Source organism: Somniosus microcephalus, chromosome 6 (genome assembly GCF_052327205.1).
Source record: "Somniosus microcephalus isolate GS21.2 chromosome 6, FLI_Smic_1.0, whole genome shotgun sequence".
Classification (NCBI taxonomy): domain Eukaryota; kingdom Metazoa; phylum Chordata; class Chondrichthyes; order Squaliformes; family Somniosidae; genus Somniosus; species Somniosus microcephalus.
In genome coordinates this window covers 162,695,966-162,713,564 of record NC_140992.1, presented here as the reverse complement: position 1 = coordinate 162,713,564, position 17,599 = coordinate 162,695,966, and the positions used below count along the sequence as shown (strand labels likewise).

At 44.9% G+C, this 17,599-nt stretch overlaps 1 pseudogene; it reads left to right on the top strand.

Moving 5' to 3' along the window:
* LOC147116158 (CD276 antigen-like) overlaps window positions 1-16,321 on the top strand; it is a 35,382-nt pseudogene extending 19,061 nt beyond the window's left edge.
* Window positions 16,322-17,599: the final 1,278 nt, after the last annotated feature.

The following is a 17,599-nucleotide window of genomic DNA, read 5'->3' as shown; positions in this document are numbered from 1 at the left end:
CCTGCTTTTTAAAAGGTAAGTGGTGAATTAATTAAACTTAAAACATTTTTTCCACAGGTTTATTATTTTTTAATACTTTAAAGTAAGTTTATTTTTAGCCCCGTTGGAAAATTTAATTATTTTTTTCAAAAATTTAAATTATTGTTTAAAATAGTTATTTCATGTAATTTATAGTTTATTTTAAAAATGTGATGGTTTGTTTGAATTTATTTGAAGATTTAGTGATATTTTGGGGCTAGTAGTATTCATAGGTTTGACAGGTCTTCCTGTCAAACTTATGAATGACGCATTCCCTGCTACCATTGGCTCTCCATGGCCCATGTGATCCCAGGGGATGCATCGAACTTACTGTGCCCCTGGGATATGCAAGCACTGCGTGCCGGCAGTTGGAGATGGCCCAGGATCGCAATTCCACAGGGGCCCACAGCTCAACGGCCGGTGCGCAAGGTAAGTGCAGGTCAGGGGCTTACACCCGCGGGAAGCCCCTGACCCGAATTTCTGGGCCATTGTGTCACACACATGAGCACCTAGGAGCAATGGTGAATAGATGGCATTGTATGGAGAATAGATGGCAGATTCTCAAAGACCTCCTCTCTAGGGGGGTTGTAAATGTAGGCATGGGTCCTCGTGGCCCCACTGAAGTGCAGCAAGGTGCTCTCCACTGCCTTGCTAGCAGGGAAGTGTGGGAGGCCCATGAGAGGGATGATGGTGAGAGGGGACAGGGAAGTGGGGACTCCTCTCAAAGCGCTCACACTTCTCCCTGGTGGCCTTCACTCAGTCAGAGCTCCACATGCCTCCTGGAATCAGGATAGCCGAATCTGCCCTTGCACAGTCGCAGGAGGAGCAGACATTGGCAGGGCCATCACAGGCTCCAAGGCCCAGAGTACATCTGCCGAAAGTGTCTATGCAGTGAGAATATTGCATCTGCCTCTGCTGAAGCCATAAGGTTAGCACCCCGTAGAAGCAAGCATAAGAGAAAGATGAAACACCAAGTAGATGCACAAGGGTCAATACTTGGGTGTTTTATGACACATCCTGTGGAAATGTGGCTTCCATGATATCTCTCCTCAGCCTCAGTACTTGGCCTCCTCAAGGTGTCATGAGCCACATCATCAGTAGATAGCCCTTGTCTCCAAGCAGCCAGCCAGAAAGTATAATTGCAAAATACTGCGGATGCTGGAAATCTGAAATAAAAATAGAAAATGCTGGAAATACTCAGCAGGCCAGGAAGCATCCGTGGAGAGAGAAACAGAGTTAACGTTTCAGGTCTGGGACCCTTCATCAGAACTGGAAAAAGCTGGAGATGTAACAGATATTAAGCAGGTGCAGAGATGGGGGGGGGGGTGTTAGGAGGGGAAGAAGAAATAGAAAGAACATCCTGTACTTTTGTAAGAGGCAGGAAAGATAAAATGTTGCAAATGGGAATGGCAAAAATCATACTACATGAAAAATGGGGGCAGGGATAATTCTCTGAAATTGTTGAACTCAATGTTGAGTCCGGCAGGCTGCAAAGTGCCCAATCAAAAGATGAGGTGCTGTTCCTCGAGCTTACGTTGAGCTTCATTGGAACAATGCAATAGCCCGAGGACAGAGAGATCAGAGTGGGAGTGAAGCGGTGAATTAAAGTGACAGGCGACCGGAAGCTCAGGGTCACCAACACCTCCTCCTACCTCCGCCTGGACCATGACCCCACTAGCAAACATCAAGCCATTGTTTCCAAGTGTGTCACTGACCTCATCTCCTCTGGAGATCTTCCCTCCATGGCCGCCAACCTCATAGTCCCCCAACCCCACACAGCCTGCTTCTACCTCCTTCCCAAGATCCACAAACAGGACTGCCCTGGTAGGCCCATCGTTTCAGCCTGTTCTTGCCCCATGGAACTTATTTCTTCCTATCTCGACTCTAGTTTTTCTCCCCTTGTCCAGTCTCTTCCCACCGACATTCGCGACTCTTCCGACGCCCTCTGTCACTTTAACAGTTTCCAGTTGCCTGGCCCCAACAGTCTCCTTTTCACTATGGACATCCAATCCCTCTACACCTCCATCCCCCATCAGGATGGCCTTCGGGCGCTCCATTTCTTCCTTGAGCAGAGGCCCAACCAGTCCCCATCTACCACCATCCTCCTCCGCCTGGCTGAACTTGTTCTCACATTGAACAACTTCTCCTTTGACTCCACTCACTTCCTCCAAATTAAAGGTGTTGCTATGGGAACCCGCATGGGCCCTAGCTATGCCTGCCTGTTCATGGGATATGTGGAACATTCTTTGTTCCAGTCCTACTCAGGTCCCCTCCCTCCCATCTTTTTCCAGTACATCGATGACTGTATTGGTGCCATTTCCTGCTCTCGCCCTGAACTAGATAAGTTCATTCACTTTACTTCCAATTTCCACCCTTCCCTCACCTTCACATGCTCCATCTCCGACTCTTCTCTTTCCTTCCTTGACTTCTCCGTCTCCATTTCTGGCGATTGGCTTTCAACAAACATCCACTACAAGCCCACTGACTCCCACAGCTACCTGGACTACACTTCCTCCCACCCCACTTCCTGTAAGGGCTCTATTCCATTCTCCCAGTTTCTCCATCTCTGCCGCGTCTGTTCTGACAATGCCACCTTTCATACTAGTGCTTCTGACATGTCTTCCTTTTTCCTCAACTGAGGATTCCCCTCTACCGTGGTTGACATGGCCCTTGACTGTGTCCATTCTATTTCCCGCACTTCTGCTCTCACCCTTGCCCCTACCTCCCAGAACCACGATAGGGTTCCCCTTGTCCTCACCTTTCACCCCACCAGCCTCCACATTCAACGGATCATCCTCCGCCATTTCCGCCACCTCCAACGTGATCCCACCACCAAACACATCTTCCCCTCACTCCCCCTTTCAGCATTCCGAAGGGACTGCTCCCTCCGCGACACCCTGGTCCACTCCTCAATCACCCCCAACAGCCCTGCTCCTTCACCTGGCACCTTCCCGTGCAAGCGCAGGTGATGCAACATATGCCCTTTTACCTCCTCCCTTCCCACTGTCCAGGGCCCCAAACACCCCTTCCAGGTGAAACAGCGATTTACTTGTACTTCTTGCAATTTAATATACTGCATTCGCTGCTCACGATGCGGTCTCCTCTACAATGGGGAGACCAAACGTAGATTGGGCGACCGCTTTGCGGGACACCTCTGTTCAGTCCATACTGGTGACCCTGAGCTTCCGGTCGCCTGTCACTTTAATTCACCACTTCACTCCCACTCTGATCTCTCTGTCCTCGGGCTATTGCATTGTTCCAATGAAGCTCAATGTAAGCTCGAGGAACAGCACCTCATCTTTCGATTGGGCACTTTGCAGCCTGCCGGACTCAACATTGAGTTCAACAATTTCAGATAATTATCCCTGCCCCCATTTTTCATGCCGTATGATTTTTGCCATTCCCATTTGCAACATTTTATCTTTCCTGCCTCTTACAAAAGTACAGGATGTTCTTTCTGTTTCTTCCTCCCCTCCTAACTCCCACCCCCTGTCTCTGCACCTGCTGAATATCTGTTACATCTCCAGCTTTTTCCTGCCAGAAAATATGTTTGGAGGCGCAAAGAGCTGAGGGATGGTGGACTGGTGCAGGACGAATGGATCATGGCAGCTGCCAGGGAATTTGGCACACACATGCATGATCATCTTCCTATGGTTGCAGACCAGCTGCACATTGAGGGAGTGGAAGCCCTTGTGGTTGATAAGGACTCCTGGGTGATGATGGGGTCCCCTGATGGCCATGTGTGCAGTAGATAATGCCCTGCATCTGTGAGAAGCCAGCCAGAGCGACAAAGGTGAACGGCTGCTCAGTAACACTGGCTTCATCAGTGGCAACATTGATATAATTGGCAGACTTATCAAATAGGGCATCGGTGATCTGTGTGATGCATCAGCAGGTGACCAACTGCAAGATGCCACAAATGTCTGCTGCAGATCCCTGGAAGGAGCCTGAAGTGAAGAAGTTGAGAGCACTCGTGACTTTGACAGCCACTGGTTAGGCATGTCCACCCGCTCCTCTGGGCTGCAGGTCTTGCAACACCACTCTGCAAATGTCTGAGACAAACTGGCATTATAGCCTGAGCTTCCTTTGGCACTGCTGCTCAGTCATGTTGAGGAAGCTAATCTCCTGCCTGTATACCCTGTGTTGGGGATATTGCCCCCGGCACGGTGCAGCCCTGCGCTGATGCCCTCTGTCCTGTGGAGCATCAGGTGGTTGAGGAGAATGTTAGTGGTGGTGTTGTCAATAAAGCTGGTGTGCCTGGTGCTGCTGGTGTTGGGGCTCATTGTGTTCCGATTCTGAGACCAAGGTGAGGCACTATGAATGGCACCATGCTGATGTAATTGATGGCAGCTCAAGTAGAATTGAAAGAAGCAATCTGCCAAAGGTGTGATAGGTTCTGCCAATAAGGAGACAGTGGATCTCGACTTTGGTGAAAACACTTGCAACCTCTAGAAATCTAAATCTGTGATGACAATGCACTTAGCAACAGCATCTGCCTTATGAAAGTAACCAGGTGTCAGGTAGGAATATTTATTGTACTTTCCATGCTGTGCACAAATGAGTTCCTTCAATGGCCAGTGAACCTCTGCCTTAGGATCACAGACGTGGTTCCCGAGCTACGTGATTCCTCTGGTCATCCAGTGAAATTTCAAAGGTAGGGTTAAAAAGATGCTTATGCGTCTGACATGTACCTAATAATTATGTAAATTAGCTCGGCCACGTCTGCCATTCAGGTACAAAAACAAAATACTGCGGATGCTGGAAATCTGAAATAAAAACAGAAAATGCTGGAAATACTCAGCAGGTCAGGCAGCATCTGTGGAGAGAGAAACAGAGTTCATGTTTCAGGTCGATGACCCTTCATCAGAACTGGAAAAAGCTGGGGATGGAAATGGTTTTTAAGTAAGTGCAGGGGCAGGGAAAGGTGGGAGGGGAGGAAAGAACAAAAGGGAAGGTCTGTGATAGGATGGAAGGCAGAAGATATTAAGAGACATTGAGAGAGTTTAAGAGATGGTGCAAGGCAAAAGTAGATCGTGATGGGGCAAGTTAAGCAGCAAAAGATGGCTCTAGATGAAGTGTAAATGGCACTGGCAGAATGATAGACAACTGCCATGTGGGAGAGAGAAAAAAATGGGGGGGGTAAAGGATAGGGGCAGAGGTTATGGTCTAAATTGTTGAACTCTATGTCCAGAAGGCTGTAAAGTGCCTAATTGAAGAATGAGGTGCTGTTCCTCGAACTTACGTTGAGCTTCATTGGAACAGTGTAAGAGGCTGAGGACGATGAGGTCTGAGTGGGAGTGGAGCGGAAAACTAAAGTGACAGGCAACCAGAAGCTCGGGGTCACCCTTACGGACTGAAAAGAGGTGTTCTGCAAAGTGATCACCAAATCTGCATTTGATCTCCCCAATGTAGAGGAGACCACATCGTGAGCAGCGAATAAAGTATACTAAATTGCAAGAAGTACAAGTAAATCGCTGTTTTACCTGGAAGGAGTGTTTGGGGCCCTGGACAGTGGGGAAGGAGGAGGTGAAAGGGCATGTGTTGCATCCCCTGTGCTTGTAAGGGAAGATGCCAGGCGAAGGGGAAGTGGTGTTGGGGTTGATACAGTAGTGGACCAGGGTGTCACGGAGGGAGCGGTCCCTTTGGAAGACTGAAAGTGGAGGTGAGGGGTGTGATTCTGGCTGGTGTGGGCGGGGTGCTGGCTGGTTCCCGACCCACTCCAAATTATTTTAATTTTCACTTCCGACCCACCTCCATCCCACCCACATGGATGCCAGAAAATTGTGGCCGCAGATTCTCAACCAGGAAATATTAGTTTGAGCAGGACATAACTAAGACAAAGCTCAAAATAATAAATTGAAAACAAACTGATTTTAAGAGGATGAGGATGGAATTAGGGAAAATAACTGAAAAAAGTGACTGACAAAGCAAGAGTCAGAACAGCAGTGAGAAATATTTAAAACAGTGATCATAAAGTCCAGGGAAAATATATCCAACTAAAAAGCAATAACAAGCTAACCAGTAATGACCATGGATGAATAAAGAAATAAGAGCAAAGTGAAACTAAAGAAAAAGGCATACACTGAGTACATAGAAAACAAAGGAGAAGTATGACAACAGGGAAGACGAGAAGGTTAGAAAAACAGTCAAAAAACAATTAGGAAGGCAAAGAGAAACTATGAAATTAAAATATCAAGGAATATAATAATAGTAAAGTATTCTACAGACACATAAATAACAAAAGAAAACCCAGGATGGGGATATGGCCACTAAGAAATACACACGATCAAGTCACAAGAAATGATGGTGAGATGATTTGTAACCCAGTGGGTGTTTGGAACCATTTGCTGACGTACTTTTATGTTAATTTTTAAAGCCAATATGTGCTATTTTTTGAGATATTCACTCCGTGCTTTATTGGATCTCTATTGAAGTAATTGATGCTATTTAACCTGAATTTACAGTCTGAGTATCTGATAAAATTATTAAATTATCAATAATGGATTTCTGGGGATGGCCACCACAGACAGTTAGTTAATTAAATTGCTTCAAGGCTCCTGGAACTCTGAATTAGGATTGTCATGTAACAATGGTTATTTTGAGTCCCTCGCCCATCACAGAGAAGGATAATTTGAGCGGTATCTGAGCTATTAAGGAGAGCCCGTTAAGTGTTACTTGTAGTAAAGGTAACCAGATTTGTTATGTTAACTACTGCGAACATAAATATATTTGATATTTAAGAAAACCTAGTTAAAATAGAAAGCATTAACGGAATGATGCCTTTGGAGGATTTATTTTAATTTAATATTGGACCCCAAAATCTAGAGAGGTCGAAGGTGGTCCTGCATTGCCTCATCTATTTTGTGTGCATGAAACAGAGCTAGGCAACATTAAGTTTCATTTTAAATGAGTTCAACAAATTAAGTTCAGTCTTCCCCTATAGGAATATGCTGCACAATTTTACAGAAATATAAAGGGTGGTGATAATTGTAATCAATCAACTAATGAGTCATGTATGTTTTCATAGATTTGCATTTCCTAAGGTTAGAAATTGTTAGATATTGGAAAGCCTCTGCTTATCTGGTTAGGCATTGTGCCTGTCGAGCTGTCGTTAAATGTAACAATGTAAAAAATTGGGAATACGCTTGTGCCTTTCCTGCAGTTGTATTTGCTTCCGCCCTCCATCTTACAGACCGTTTTATGGTCATGAGCAGTGAGTAACCCCTCACTTTGATTCTTCACATTCATTAAGAATTCAAGATCAAATCTTCAACTCTAGTTGCAAATTGTTCACTTACCAATTATTCAAGTTGAATTACTGAGTATAAAGAAACGTGGTCAGTTGAAATTGTTTGAATTAAGTAAGAATGATTAATCAATGCAGAGAAGCGAGGAGTAAAGACATCTTCGTGCGTAAGGACCCAGAAACTGTTATTTTCAAACATACCTGTAACTTTGATTGAACAACAGCAACAACATGTTCTATTTATATACTGCCTTTAATGTAGTAAACGTCCTAAGGCACTGCACAGGAGTATTTTAAGATGAAAAATTTGATACCGATTCATATAAGGATAAATTAGGGCAGGTGACCAAAAGCTTGGTCAAGGAGGTAGGATTTAAGGAGCGTCTTAAAGGAGAAAAGAGAGGTAGCGAGGTGGAAAGGTTTAGGCAGAGAATTCCAGAGTTAGGGCCTAGGCAACAGAAGGCACGGCCACCAAAGGTTGAGCAATGATAATCAGTGATGCTCAAGAGGGCAGAATGAGAGGAGCACAGATATCTCGGTGGGTCGTGGGGCTGAAGGAGATTACAGAGTTAGGGAGGGGCGAGGCCATGGAGGGATTTGAAAACAAGGATGAGAATTTTGAAATCGTGTCACTGCTTAACTGGGAGCAAATGTAGGTCAGAGAGCACGGGGTGATGGGCGAACAGGACTTGGTGCGAGTTAGGACATGGGAAGCCGAGTTTTGGATGACCTCAAGTTTATGTAGGGTGGAATGTGGGAGGCCAGCCAGGAGTGCATTGGAATAGTCAAGTCTAGAGGTAACAAAGGCATGAATGAGGGTTTCTGCAGCAGATGAGCTGAGGCAAGGGCAGAGACGGGTGATGTTATGGAGGTGGAAGTAGGTGGTCATTGTTATGATCCGGATATCTGATCAAAAACTAATTTCAGGGTCAAATATGACACCAAGGTAGCGAACAGTGTGGTTCAGCCTCAGACAGATATTAGGAAGAGGGCTGGAGTCAGTGGCTAGGGAACGGAGTTTGTGGCGGGGACAGAAAACAATGGAATAAAAACAGAAAATGCTGGAAATACTCAGCAGGCCAGGCAGCATCTGTGGAGAGAGAAACAGAGTTAACGTAAGGGTCCCAGACCTGAAACGTTAACTCTGTTTCTCTCTCCACGGATGCTGCCTGGCCTGCTGAGTAATTCCAGCATTTTCTGTTGTTATTTCAGATTTCCAGCATCCGCAGTATTTTGCTATTATATCGAAAACAATGGCTTTGGTCTTCCCATTACTTAATTGGAGAATTTTTGCTCATCCAGAACTGTATGTCATACAAGTCATATGTTTTGATGGGTGGAATTGTTAAGCAGCCAATTGAAATTATAGAATCTCCCTGCTACGGCGGGAGATTTCTGGTAGTGAAGTCACAAAGCAAGACACGGTGTTGCAATAGGATGGCCCAGCAGGATGCTCGTGGGTGCCTAAGTCATTAATGTGTGTATTATTATTACTTACTTTATTATTACTTATTATTGGTGGTAAGATGGATCCAGAAGCAGGTTAAATAAATGAAGAATTTGAAGGAAGCAGTGAAAGAGATTGTTGAGTGTGGAATCATGGGGAAGGTATTTTCCTGAGTACCAAGGAGGGGAATGTAGGAGGTAGGTATGGTTGTATAATGTAAGAGGTTGGTATGGATAAAGGGTATCATGGGCTAATTAGTGTTGGAATGCAAACAAGATTCACATATGGAGAGTGGACTAATTAGCAGTCAGTACATTAATAGTAGTTTAGTAACATATATCTGCAAGTTTCGAAACTCTACACAAAAAGGGAATCCCATCGGGGCTCTCAGAGACATCCATAACTGTGCATGGGGAAAAGCCACTCTGCTACAAACCTGTACGCATGAAGATTCAAGGCTCCTTGGAATAGGGGTCTCAGCCCCTTAGGTGCCTCCAATATTTATAGTTAGTATAGAAATGCATTAATTATTATTCATTAGCTCCCATTAACTGTTAAATCTCTTTCTTTGTCTAGACCAGAATTTTCCAGGTCTTAGAGTGCTCTAGACTCGGAGTTCTACCTTCTTTCGCTGGGTAAGCACATATCTCCTGTACATCCCACTTCTTATAAGGCCACTTTACTTCACCCCTCTAACTTTCACTATTCTTTGCTCATCCACCTTGTAATAGGTAATTATTAAATGCTTCTGCTGCAACCTACAGCGACAGACGTACTGCCCACTTTTCATCCTGTATTTACTGCAAGTGAAATGTATGTTATTCTCTTGCATTTTCCCCCACAATGATCATATCGCTATTATATCCTACAGTTAGCATAGAGGGCTACAGTAAAGGAGAACAGGTGGAAATCGCATTGTTGTGATCCAGCAGAACATTTGGTGAGAAATACTGTGTAACATAGAAACATAGAAGATAGGAGCAGGAGTAGGCCATTCGGCACCTCGAGCCTGCTCCACCATTCAATGCGATCATGGCTGATAATCCAAATTCAGTACCCTGTCCCTGCTTTCTCCCCATATTCCTTGATCCCCTTAGCCTTAAGAAATATATCTAACTCCTTCTTGAATATATTTAATGAATTGGCCTCAACTCTCTTCTGTGGTAGAGAATTCCACAGGTTCAACACTCTCTGGGTGAAGAAATTCTTCCTCATCTCAGCCCTAAATGGCTTACCCCTTATCCTTAGACTGTGCCCCCTGGTTCTGGACTCCCCTGCCATCGGGAACAGCCTTCCTGCATCTAGGCTGTCTAGTCCTGTTAGAATTTTATAATGTTTCAATGAGATCCCCTCTCATTCTTCTAAACTCTAGCGAATATAAGCCTAATCGACTCAATCTCTCTTCATACGTCATTCCTGCCATCCCAGGTGTCAGTCTGGTGAATCTTCGCTGCACTCCCTCCAAGGCAAGAACATCCTTCCTCAGATAAGGCGACCAAAATTGCACACAATACTCAAGGTGTGGTCTCACCAAGGCCCTGTACAACTGCAGCAAGACATCCTTGCTCCTGTACTTGAATCCTCTCGCTATGAAGGCCAGCATACCATTTGCCTTCTTAACCACCTGCTGCACCTGCATGCTTAACTTCAGCGACTGGTGCACAAGGACACCCAGGTCTCATTGCACTTCCCCTTTTCCCAATCTATTGCCGTTCAGATAATTATCTGCCTTCTTGTTTTTGCCACCAAACTGGATTACCTCGCAGTTATCCACATTGCATCTGCCCAATCGCCCAACCTGTACAAATCATACTGGAGTTTCTCTGCATCCTCCTCACAGCACACACGCCCACCCAGCGTTGTGTCATCGGCAGACTTGGAGATATTACATCTAGTTCCCTCGTCTAGATCATTAATATATATTGTGAATAACTGGGGTCCAAGCACTGATCCCTGCGGTACCCCACTAGTCACTGCCTTCCACTCGGAAAAAGGCCCGTTTATTCCAACACTTTGCTTCCTGTCTGCCAACCAGTTTTCTATCCAAGTCAGTACCATACCCCCAATCCCATGTGCTTTAACTTTGCACGCTAGTCTCTTATGCGGGACCTTATCAAAAGCCTTCTGAAAGTCCAAATAAACCATATCCACTAGTTCCCCCTGATGTTGTCTACCAGTTACATCCTCAAAAAATTCCAGTGGATTAGTTAAGCATGATTTACCTTTTCTAAATCCATGTTCACTTTGTCCGATCCTGTCACTGTTTTCCAAGTGTTCTGCTATTACATCTTTTAAAATTGACTTTTTTAAATAGTGGGGTTACATTAGCTAACCTCCAATCCATGGGAACTGTTCCAGTGTCCATAGATTTTTGGAAGATGACCAGCAATGCATCTACTATTTCTAGGGCCACTTCCTTAAATACACTAGAATGTAGATTATCCAGCCCTGGGGATTTATCGGCCTTCAATCCCGTCAATTTCCCTAACCTCATTTCCCTACTAATACTGATTTAATTCAGTTCCTCCCTTTGATTAGACCCTATGTTCCCCGACATCTCTGGGAGTTTATTTGTGTCCTCCGTTGTGAAGACAGAATCAAAGTATGTATTTAATTGGTCAGCCATTTCTTTGTCCCCCATTATAAATTCCCCTGATTCTGACGGCAAGGGACCTATGCTTTACTTCACCAATCTTTTTCTCTTCACCTATCTATAGAAGCTTTTACAGTCAGTTTTTATGTTCCCTGAGGCTTACTCTCATATTCTATTTTCCCCCTCTTAATTAATCCCTTTGTCCACATTTGCTGAATCCTAAACTGCTTCCAACCCTCTGGTTTGCAGCCTTTACTTGCCAATTTGTATGTCCTGTCCTTGGATCTTAAGCTATCCCTAATTTCCCTTGTTAGCTAATGTTGAGTTACCTTTATGTTTTATTTTTATGCCAAACAGGGATGAACAAATTCTGTAATTCATCCATGCGAACTTTAAATGTTTGCCATTGCCTATTCACCGTCAACCCTTTAAGTAACATTCACCAATCCATCCTAGCCAACTCGCACCTCATACCATCGTAGTTTCCTTTATTTAAATTCAGTACCCATACTTCTGCATCAACTACTTCACTCTCCATCTTAATGAAGAATTCTATCATATTATGATCGCTCCTCCCCAAGGTGCCTCGCACAACAAGATCGCTAATTAATCCTTTCTCATTACATAATACTCAGTCTAAGATCTCTAGTTGGTTCCTCATCATATTGGTCATGAAAACCATCCCGCATACACTAGGAATTCCTTTACCACAGTATTGTTACTAATTTGGTTAGACCAATCTATATATAGAATAAAGTCACCCATGATAACTGCTGTGCCCTTATTGCACGCATCTCTAATTTCCCATTTAATGCCATCCCCAACCTCAGCATTAATGTTTGGGGGTCTGCATACAAATCCCACTAACGTTGTGTAAATCATTAACAAATCAAAAATCAGTTTTAATGTCTGTGTATTATGAGAATATCTTCTGTGTGCATGTTGTAGATGGTACACAGTGCATCCACGGTACACCGCTGGTGGAGGGAGTGAATGTTTAAGGTGTTGGATGGGGTGCCAATCTAAGCGGGCTCCTTTGTCCTAGATAGTGTCGAGCTTCTTGAGTGTTGTAGGAGCTGCACTCAACCAAGCAACTGGAGACTACTCCATCACATTCCTGACTTGTGCCTTGATGGTGGAAAGGCTATGGGGAGTCAGGAGATGAGACACTCATCGCAGAATACCAATTCTCTGACCCGCACTTGTAGCCACAGTATTGATATGGCTAGTCCAGTTAAGTTTCTGGTCAATAGTAACCCCCAGGATGTAGATGATGGGGGATTCGGTGATGGTAATGCTGTCGAATGTTAAAGGGAGGTGGTTAGACTCTCGTACGTTGGAGATAGTAATTGCCTGGCACTTGTGTGTGCAAATGTTACATGCCACTTATCAGGCCAAGCCTGAGTGTCATCCAGGTCTTGCTGCATGCGTGCATGGGCTGCTTCATTTTCTGAGGATTTGTGAATGAAACAACACTATGCAATCATCAGTGAACATCCCCACTTCTGACCTTATGAAGGAGGGAAGATCATTGATGAAAAAGCTGAAGATGGTCGGGCCTAGGACACAGCCCTGAGGAACTCCTGCAGCGATGTCCTGGGGCTGAGATGATTGACCTCGAACAACCACAACCATCTGCCTTTGTGTTAGGTATGACTCCTGCCAGTGGAGACTTTTCCACCGATTCCCATTGACTTCAATTTTACTCCGGCTCCTTGATGACACATTCAGTGAAATGCTGCCTTGATATCACTCTCACCTCACCTTTGGAATTCAGCTCTTTTGTCCGTGTTTGGATCAAGGCTGTAATGAGGTCTGGAATCGAGTGGTCCTAGTGGAAACCCAATTGAGCATCGATAAGTAGGTTATTGGTGATTAAGTGCCACTTAATAGCCCTGTCAACGACGCCTTTCTTCACTTTACTGATGATTGAGAGTAGACTGATGGGGTGGTAATTGGCCGGATTGATTTGTTATGCTTTTTGTGGACAGGATATACAGGGGCAGTTTTCCACAGATGCCAGTGTTGTAGCTGTACTGGAAGAGCATTGCTGGAGGCGCGGCCATTTCTGCTTCACACGTCTTCAGCACGACAGCTGGGATGTTGTCGGGGCTCATAGCCTTTGCTGTATCCAGTGCTGTCAGCCATTTCTTGATATAAGGTGGTGTGAATCGATTTCGGCAGAAGACTAGCTTCTGTGATGGTAGGGACCTCAGGAGGATGCCGATATGGATCATCCACTCGGCATTCTGGCTGAAAATGGTTGCAAACGCTTCAGCCTTGTTCATTAGGATTCGGCAGGCCAAAGCTAAGTAAGGAGGATGTGTTGTTAGTGTAACAATTTGGACACAACAGGGGTGATTTGAACAGATAGTGTTAAATGTGTCATTTCAAAGAGAACAAAATCAGGAGAGATGATTAACTGGTAGCCGAGCCGACCTTGTTCCCGTTTTACGCTATCGTTCAAAGTCAAAATTACCCTCAACATGCCAGGCCTGTTGGCATTTTCCTGGGGAAATTGTGAATCTTAGCTATCTATTTAAGGAAATAAAATATAGGCAGACAGTTGTTATGATCTGGAATGCACTGCATGAAAGGATGATGGAAGCAGATTCAATAGAAACTTTCAAAAGGGAAATGGATCAATACCTATGCTATGGGAAAAGAGCAGCGAGTGAGACTAATTGGATAATACTTTCAATGATCCGGCAGAGGCACGATGGGACGAATGGCCCGATTTTGTGCTGTATCGTTCTATACTTCTATGCTTCTATGAAGCTATCCACATTCCCGCCGAAATATCTTTCACTTTCCAGTGAATATGAAATATATGTGGTGCAGCATTGCCCCCTACTGGTGTAGTAGCATAGGACACTGAAGGATCACATGACAATAGTCTTCGAGTTAATGGCGTAGATCTTGACTTTGTGCAACAGTGTGAAACGGGTGATAGCGAGTCAGCAGCCCGTTTTGCATCACTCCGAAATGTATTTCCAGATCGAATAGAGTCAAGATCTACCTCAGTAGGTGCTAAGAAACTTATCCGATGTTGCATAGTTGATGTCCATCAGAACTATACATAGCAGTGACTTTTAGAGCAAGTGGAGACTCAAAACGGCAAAACGCTTCGAGCGGTGTCGTACTCTTTAGCTACGAATCATCAGTCAGGTATATCACTACCATGAGATTCTGTATGAATCTGTTCATTATAATCGGGTAATAGAATAAGGATAAGAAGCAGGAGTTATACTGCTAGACCTGCACTCTTATAAAATCCACCAACCGAGGGGGGGTTACGGTAGTGTGAGGATGTGATTCACAAAATCTGAGGTGTCTGGTTTATAGCCGACGAGAAAGAAAATAAAGACTGATATTTTTTTAGCTCCATTCCTGACCTAAGGACATTCCCAAAGCGCTTTACAGCGAATGAAAGACTCTTGATGGGCAGTCACTTTTGCAATGTAGGAAATAATGCGGTGAAACTCCACACAGCTAGGCACCACAAACAGGAATTAAATAAATGGCCAGATAATGGCCTTTTCTGTGCTGTATCATACTATCCTACTCTGATAATCTGTTTTAGTGATGTTGATTGAGCTGGCTGTGAGGCACGAACAAGGGCATTGGCGGAGTGGTTGGCAGGGATATAGGCATGCTGTCATTCTGAGAGAGGACAACAAGTACCTCTCCCATGTAGCCAAGTCCACTCTCCTGGAACTGTGACTGAGCATTCCTATGGATCTCTGCAAAGACTGAGTCCAGGAATGATGTGCCACTTTTGAAGGCCCTGTCAACATTGACTGCTGTAAGAAGTCACACAACACCAGGTTATAGTCCAACAGCTTTATTTGAAATCACAAGCTTTCGGAGCGCTGCTCCTTCTTCAGGTGAAGTGGAGAAATGCATAAAGACACAGCTTATATAGTCAGAGAATCATGTAAACTTGATGTCTGTGTCGATATGCGCGATCTTCTTAGAGATCCTCTCCACTTTGAGCCGACAGTTTGTGGTGTCGATAGTAGCCATGGTGTGGAGATGCCAGAGTTGGACTGGCGTGGACAAATGTAAGAAGTCACACAACACCAGGTTATAGTCCAACAGCTTTATTTGAAATCACAAGCTTTCGGAGCGCTGCTCCTTCTTCAGGTGAAGTGGAGAAATGCATAAAGACACAGCTTATATAGTCAGAGAATCATGTAAACTTGATGTCTGTGTCGATATGCGCGATCTTCTTGGAGATCCTCTCCACTTTGAGCCGACAGTTTGTGGTGTCGATAGTAGCCATGGTGTGGAGATGCCGGAGTTGGACTGGGGTGGACAAATGTAAGAAGTCACACAACACCAGGTTATAGTCCAACAGCTTTATTTGAAATCACAAGCTTACAGAGCACTGCTCCTTCTTCAGGTGAAGTGGAGAAATGCATAAAGACACAGCTTATATAGTCAGAGAATCATGTAAACTTGATGTTTGTGTCGATATGCGCGATCTTCTGTTGGACTATAACCTGGTGTTGTGTGACTTCTTACATTTGTCCACCCCAGTCCAACTCCGGCATCTCCACACCATGGCTACTATCGACACCATAAACTGCCGGCTCAAAGTGGAGAGGATCTCCAAGAAGATCGCGCATATCAACACAGACATCAAGTTTACATGATTCTCTGACTATGTAAGCTGTGTCTTTATGCATTTCTCCACTTCACCTGAAGAAGGAGCAGCGCTCCGAAAGCTTGTGATTTCAAATAAAGCTGTTGGACTATAACCTGGTGTTGTGTGACTTCTTACATTTGTCCACCCCAGTCCAACTCCGGCATCTGCACACACATTGACTGCCACAGCCAAGATGACAGCAGCTTAAGCTTCCATAGCAGCAGGGGAGCTGCCATGGCGACTATCAAAGCTATCAACAGTAGCTTCATCATGGTGGGAGTCACTGTCGTCTTCATGGAGCTCGTCACTCAGTCCATATTAAATAGTATGGTCTCCATGCTCTGCGTCAAGCCCTGGCACAAATGAAAGCTGGACTCCTCCGTGCTCTGTGCCTTTCCACGCAAGCCCACTTGCAGAATGGCCAATGCACCTAGCATTTGCTGGTCTATGCCGTTCTTCAGCAGTCTGGGCACACGAATTCAGCATCTAAGCCCTCTGCAGAGATAGCATGTGATCTCGTCCTCCTGCTATCTGGAACTTTTGGCATTCTATCACCCTGCATTATCTCCTGCACACCTGCTGCCGGTGATTCAGCATGTGAAGGCTCCCTCCTCTAGAATTCTCTCTCGAGTATGCATGGTGCCAGTTTCGGTGATGTTGCTTGCTACGGTCAGGTCGAGTGACGCTGCATCTTCAGCAAGGTTTGCATCCTCTTCCTGAAATGGCAGAGGTGTATTCACATATTCATCATCTGAAATGAAAGAGAGGGACAAGGGTTAACTTTTAGTGTGACGGGAGAGCAGAGAGTGAAATGGGTATTGAAAGTAGCTGCAGTTTGTCATGCAGAATATAGGGTGAGATAGAAGCGTGGAGGGAAAATAAGGGCAAATTATCAAGAAGCTCTGTGAGGCCTCTTCTCCAGCGTTACAATTCCCCCAAGATATGACTCTGCCCATGCCCATGATGGCCAGCACAAGGACCTTAATGTGCAGACAAACTCGGCCTCCTCCTGTTGCAGATTCTTGCAATATGTTATACGCAACGTTTTCCTGGAAGGTAGGGATTGGTGTGTTAGAGGCATCCATCTGAAGTTCTGTGGGAGGTCCGCAGGGAAGAGTTCAAGTATTTCAAAAATGACCTTCTCTCCATTATTAGGTCAGAAGTGAGGTTGATGATTGCAGAATGTTCAAATCCAATCAGAATTCCTCAGCTAATGATGCAGTCCTTGCAATCTTGCAGTAAGACCGCCATGATTCGCCTTATCAGTGCCATAACTTCTGCACCACACAAATGCCAGACAATGACCATAACCGCCTGACCTTGACATTCAATGACATTTCCGTTGCCCATTTCCTCACCATACCTATCATGGGGGTCACCAATGACCAGAAATTCAACTGGACCAGCCATATAAAAGTCATGGCTAGTAGAGCAGGTTAGAGTATGGGTATTCTGCGGCGAGAGTCTCACTTCCTGATTCGCGAAAGCTTCTCCACCATACACAAAACATAGGTCAGAAGGATAATGAAATAGTCTCCAATAGCCTGGATTGGGGCAGCTGCAACAACAGTCAAGAAACTCGACACCCTCCAGAATGAAATAGTCCCCTTGATTAGCACCTCATCCACCAAGTTTAACTTCCAC